Source organism: Molothrus ater, chromosome 6, assembly GCF_012460135.2.
Source record: "Molothrus ater isolate BHLD 08-10-18 breed brown headed cowbird chromosome 6, BPBGC_Mater_1.1, whole genome shotgun sequence".
NCBI lineage: Eukaryota > Metazoa > Chordata > Aves > Passeriformes > Icteridae > Molothrus > Molothrus ater.
Genome location: NC_050483.2, coordinates 60,506,377 through 60,512,972, shown reverse-complemented (window position 1 = coordinate 60,512,972; position 6,596 = coordinate 60,506,377).

The window sequence follows — 6,596 nt, the reverse complement described above, 5'->3', positions numbered from 1 at the left end:
TTTTGGATTGGATTGAAATAATCTGGGATGGATGAGAGTCAGAGCTTTGCATTTCATGCCCCTGCAGTAATGGGTGTCAGGGTTCTCCTTTCAACCTCTCTTTCCCAGGGCTTTATATCTGGAACATAAGAATTCAGAGGAAGGAAAAAAAGGAATCACATAAAAGGAGGTTGTAGCCACAGCTGCTTTGGGCTTATTGTGCTCACAGAGCTCATAAACAGCTTGGTTGGGAAGGGGAGAGGGCCAGGTCCAGCTGCTCTGGGATGTTTGGGGTAGGAATCCAGGGATTTTGAGGGTGCCATGAAAATGTGAGCTCGTGGGAGAATGGATTGAGGTTTTGGCGATGGGACTTGCCCTGATAATCCCAGACACAGGTCCTGCCATGGAGGGGAGTTCAATTTTTTGTTAAAAAAATTAACAGGTCCAATAAACCCAATGTACCCATTGCTGGGATGGGACCCCAAAATGGGCTAGAATCCTAAAATCCCAGAATTATTTGGGTTGGAAGGGACCTTCAAGACCATCAAATTCCAACCCCCCTCACAGAAGCAGGGACTCATTCCACTCATTCCACCATCCCAGGTTGCTCCAAGCCCCATCCAACCTGGGCTTGGACACTTCCAGGGATGGGGCAGAGGTTTGGGAGCTTCCAGGGCAGCAAGGAACATTTTAGGGTGGCCCAGATCTGTCCCCAAAGCTGTGATTCCTCCCTCCTGCCTTGCCCCAGCTCCCAGACACAGCCCTGGGGAAGGGTGAGCCAGCTCTTCCCCTCCCAGTCTGCTCTAATGAAACCTGGGCTCCTGGGACAATCCCAGAGCCTGGGAAGGCAGGGAGGGCTCTAAACATGGAGCAAATTCCCTCCTGGAAGTGCAGAACCCCAGGTCAGGGTGCCACACCACCCATGGGGGAGGTGGCTTGGGCACTGTGTTCACCCCAGGAGCTCCTGTCCTTTGGGATGGAAATCACCTGGGCTGGGGCACATCCCTGAGCCTCACCTGCCCTTGGTGTCCCCTCAGCCCCTTCAGGTGTCATCATTCCCAGGGAATGATGTCATTTCAAGGCCACATTTTCCAGAAATTCGATTTGGTGATAATCTGGGGGACAATGTTCTTCCAGGAAGGGCTTTGCTGACTTCCTGAGGGATAAATACTTCTGGAGCAGGATAACCTTGCTGGGTGAGAGCTGGGGATGGCATTGTCACCATTCAGACACCCCCTTTTCCTGGGAGCAGCGTGTGGGACTGGCAGGGGGAACCCCCAGAGATGCACAGCTGCTGCTTCCCAGGGAAATGGTGTCTGGGAAAGGTTCCACTGAAAGCTGCCCTTCAAACCAAACCAAATGAAAATTATGCCTTTTCCTGCTGCAGAGGAGGGAGGAGAGGCAGCAGGACTCATGGAATTCCAGAATAGTTTGGATTGGAAGGGACATTAAAGACCATCTCATTCCTAACCCCTGCCATGGGCAGGGAAACTTTCCACCAGCCCAGGTTGCTCAGGTTTTATATCTAAATGACCAAATGATATATAAAAATAATCTATATAATATAGATAATTATAAATATATATATATATATATATATATATATAATATATAGAAATATATTTTTTCTTTATATTTATATATAATATATAAATACATATATTTTATATATCTTAATATATATAGATATATATATTTATATATTATATATGATAAATATTATAGATATCATATATATTATATCTCTATATTAAAATATTATGTAAAACCTATTTTATATATTTTTAAAATTTATATATATATATACATAACTATATACATATATATATATATGTATATATATCCCCAGACTTTCCCTGCGTAAGGAGCACCCCAAAATCCCATCTAGAAAAATACACTGCAATAATACACCATGATTTTTCAAGCCCTCAAATGCATTTGCTCACTTACAGGTTTACAAGGATGTTCCTGAGCTCTGATAATAATTTACAGCTAAATAAGCAAATAAACACATAAATGAACTGTTTGCAGGGAGATATTCCCAACCCATGACTAAAGCTGGGCGGTGTCAAGGCTTTTTGGGACATTTTGCCAGCTGCAGGCTGTCCCATGGGTGCCAGAGCACTCAGTGACACTTGTCCCGTGACATTCCCCAGGGAACCAGACTGGGATAAAGCCCAGCCAAAGCCTGTGGTGGTTTCAGAGCTGGTGTCCAGTGCTGGTTCCCTGTACAGCCCCAAAAATGGGGGTTTTAGCCCATTTTTGGGAGGGAGAGAGAAGGAGAAGCTCAGGGAGAAAAAAGGAGGTGACCAAAGTGAAGGGACACAGGGATATGGGACCACAGCAACGTGACCAGGGAGCTTGGAAAACCTGGGAGCTCAGGGATCCAGAGAGCTCAGGGACCCAGGGAGCTTGGAGACACCAAAATCTGAGGTCTCTTGGAGCTCAGGGACACAGGGAGTTTGGAAGCCCTTGGAGCTCAGGGATCCAAGGAGCTCAGGGACCTGGGGAGCTTGGAGACACCAAAATCTGGGGTCCTTGGGAGCTCAGGGACACAGGGAGCTTGGAAACCCTGAAATCTGGGGTCCCTGGGATCTCAGGGACCTGGGGAGCTTGGAGGCACCAAAATCTGGGTTCCTTGGGAGCTCAGGGATGCAGGGAGCTTGGAGACCCCAAAATCTGGGTCCCTTGGAGCTCAGGGACCTGGGGAGCTTGGAAACACGAAATCTGGGGTCCTTGGGAACTCAGGGACCTGGGGAGCTTGAAGACCCCAAAATCTGGGGTCCTTGGGAGCTCAGGGACACAGGGAGCTTGGAAACCCTGAAATCTGGGGTCCTTGGGAGCTCAGGGACCTGGGGAGCTTGGAGACCCCAAATCTGGGGTCCCTGGGAGCTTGGAGACCCCAAAATTTGGGCTCCCTGGGAGCTCAGGGACACAGGGAGCTTGGAGACCCCAAAATGTGGGATCTCTGGGAGCACAGGGGCACAGGGAGCTTGGCTGCAGCTGTCTGGCTCCTGTGTGCCATTAATAAACACAAAGGGATTAACGAGCTATTTGTGGGAGCCCATTAGGCAAATATTAGCCCAGCTATGGATCCTCCTGGAGGCTGCCTCAGTCCATTTCATGAAAATCAATTCTCTTTTGGTCAGGCGTGGGGGGAGGGCACGGCGGCGGCTTCAAAAAGCAGAGGAATTGCACAAATCCTGCCTGGCAGCCCTGGCACCTTTGGAACCCTTTGTGTGAGGTGCCTGGTTTGATCCAAGCCCAGCATCCTGGTGCTGGTGCTCCCAGGACTGGTTTTAGGCCATGTTGGTGCACCCAGGACTGGTTTCAGGCCATGTTGGTGCTTCCAGGACTGGTTTTAGGCCAATGCTGGTGCTCCCAGGAGTGGTTTTAGGCCATGTTGGTGCTCCCAGGAGTGGTTTTAGGCCACGTTGGTGCTCCCAGGAGTGGTTTTAAGCCATATTGTTGCTCCCAGGACTGGTTTTAGGCCATGTTGGTGCTCCCGGTGGGAAGTGATTCCCGCTGTCTCCAAAGGGGATCTTCAGCCCTCCTGTGACTCAAACCCCAGGCAGGGGCTGTTGGGACCAGCCCTGGCATCCCTGGGGTGCCACAGGGGGGTGAGGTGTGTGTGGAAGTGGTGAATGGAATGAGATGGGCGTTAAGATCCAACCCAAATCGTAGAAATGTGGAATCATTTGTCCTCAGCTGCTCCAGGCTCCTCTGGTGGGAGCAGGGATGCTCAGGATGCAGCCCCTGGGGCTGCTGCTGGGGTCCAAGGGGGCTCTGCCTCTCCCTGCCCTGGCCTCCCATCCCCTCTCCCCTTTGGCATCCATCCCTTCCCTGCCAAATGGAGCGCTGACCTTGGCCGGGCCCGGCGGCGAGGCCGGGAGCACAAACAGCTCTTCAGAGCAGCAGTAAATCATTGATGGGTGCCTGATGGACACATGGGGCCATGGCCAAGCTCCCTGGGCTCCCTGGGCATGGAGGGGGGGACTGGGCTGGCTTTTCCCTGCTGCAATATCCTGTTTACACAGCACCAGGCTGGTGTCCTGTTTCCACAGGCAAAAGGTGCCTGCCTGCTTTCCCTGGGGATGGAAACAGGACCAGCAGAGCTGTTAGGGTTAGGATTAGGGTTATTCAGGAAGGCCCCCAGAAAGTTGTGCTAGCACCAGGGTTGTTACAAACCTTGCCAAGGAAAGCACATCCCAGCAGGGCAGTGCCACCCCAGGGCACGGCGGTGTGGGTGAAGGGAACAGGGTGGGCATGGGAGCCTTTGTGTCCTTCTGTGATGGAGCTGGGGTTTAAATTAAATTATGGGGAAATACTAAACGTATTTAATTAATTAGTTTAAAAAATTATTTTAATTAATTAAATTATTAAATCATGGGGAAATCCTAATTTAACTGTCACTATAGGACATGAAATAACACGATGCACACACACTGCTGTTCTCAAGGTGGAAAAAGGAAGTTTATTTTCTGACTCTAACATTTATATATTTTTAAAAGTGACAGTGGATTGGAGGGTGAAAGTGCCACCTCTCCAATGACACTGGACAAACCAACAGTCCATCAAATTTCTCCTCCTCTGTAAAAGAATGCAAAACAAGAAGTTATTTACAGAAAGCATGTAAGAAAGTTTGTTACAAGAGTGTAAACATCAGAAGGCTTAGAAAATCTTAAAAAAGTCAGGGTGACAATTTAACTGGCTCAGGCTGTGAGGGTTCTGCTAGGTTCCCTTCAGGAAGTGCATTGGAGGATCTCCAGTTCTCCCAGTGGGAATGTGGTGCTGGTCCATGACCCCTTGTGCCCAATCCATTCCTGATGCTGCTGCACTTTGCACAGAGAAAACCCTGGATCAGGTTTGGAGCAAAACCTTTGGCTTCATGACCCCATTCCCAAATTTCACCGTGGCTCCTGCAAACTTGTAACCCAGCCCTGCTGCCATGGAAAATCCATGGGCACAGGTGAGCACGGAGCAAGGAGCTGGATCACCGGGGTGCCAGGGGAAAATGTACCCCACACACCTCCTCCTTTGGAGCACTGATGGATGCCCTGGCTCTTTGAAGTCTTTCACCACCCAAACTCCACTTTTTTAATTTTTTTTTTTTTCCAACAGAGAAATTCCCAGTTTTCCTCCCACCCCATCCCACTGAGGGGGGCATTCTCTGATGTTTTGTAGGTCAGGGCTGTTGGTGACCCCCCTGAGGGGGCCCTTGCTGGGGTTTCTCTCCTGTTTCAGCAGCCCTGAGGCGTCTGCCCCTCTGTCAGATGGGATTGGAATCATGGAGTGCTGGTGAACAGACGGGCTAAAAATATTCCCCTGCTCACTCCTGTGATCTTTCCTCCCTGCCTGCCCCTCCCCACCGCCCTTTCCTGCTTTACACCACAATTCCATGGGATTGCAGCAGCTCTGCCAGCCTGGGAGCAAACTCTAGGAATAACCTCCAGGCCATGAAAAAGCCCTTTTTGGGGCCCCCCAAACCAGAAAGGATAGGAGGGGGAGAAAATGGGGTTTTTAAAGAGGGAAATGAGAGTGGATTTGGGAAGGGGCCGTGGGAAAAGCAGGCTTACTCCATAGAACATCCCTGCCTGAAAATCCCTGAATTTATCAATAATTTGCTGATAAACCCCACCTTGGTGGGCCGGGTTGGGTGAGGAGCGGGGGTTTGGGTTTGGGGGCGATCCCGCCTTTCCCTCCGGCCATCCCGAGGAATGTCCCGGGCTCCAATGGCATCCCTGCTGCTGAGGAGGAGGAGGAGGAGGATGCGGGGCTGGAGGATGCTCCCCTGCCAGGCGCACGCTTGGATTTTCCTGATGGTTCCAACACTCGGGGATTCAGGCTGGATTTTCTCATTTTCCAGCCTCGTTGCGTTTAAATCTCATGCAGCTCCTTTTTATTTTCGTCCTTGCTGACTTCCCAGCAAAGGCTGGGCATGGTAAATACAGTGGGGGATTTTGGGGGGCCAGTTAAATGTGGTAATCCTCCCTCAGCTAAAATCAGGTGGGAAGAGCCCCTCTGGGAGCATCCCCTGAATTCCTGGGTAGCCAGGAGTGGTTTGGCATTGCCAAAATTCCAGAACTAAGGAGCCATCCCACTCTCCACCTGACTCCTAAGCTGGGATGTCCCCCAGGCCTCTGCCAGGGATGTTCCCCCTTTCCCAGCACCATCCAGGGATTAGTTTTCCCAAAATTCAGCTGGGATGGAGGGAGTTGGAGCTGTTCCCCAGGTGGGTACCCCCAGGGGCAGCACTGAGGAAAAATCCCTGAGGAGGGGTCCTAATGGGTGCTCAGGCTTTTAATTATTTATTATTATTATTTATTTATTTTATTATTAATTAATAAGCTCAGGCTTATTAATGATATTACATTCAAACCAAATTGAAGCAGAGATCTCCACGAATTGGGTATTTATGGCCAAAAATCAGATTGAATTCCCCTAAGCAGCCCAGGAAAAGCTGGAGAGGGTCCCTCCAGCCTGGTTGCTTCTGTGCTGGGGGGACAGGGACTCAGCCACCCCAGCCTGGCCAGGGAAGGAGGCAGAGCTTCCTTGGAAATCCCCGTGAAATGCAGGAATGGGAGCGAGCTCCAGCTCCTCTCCGCAGTTTATAGCAA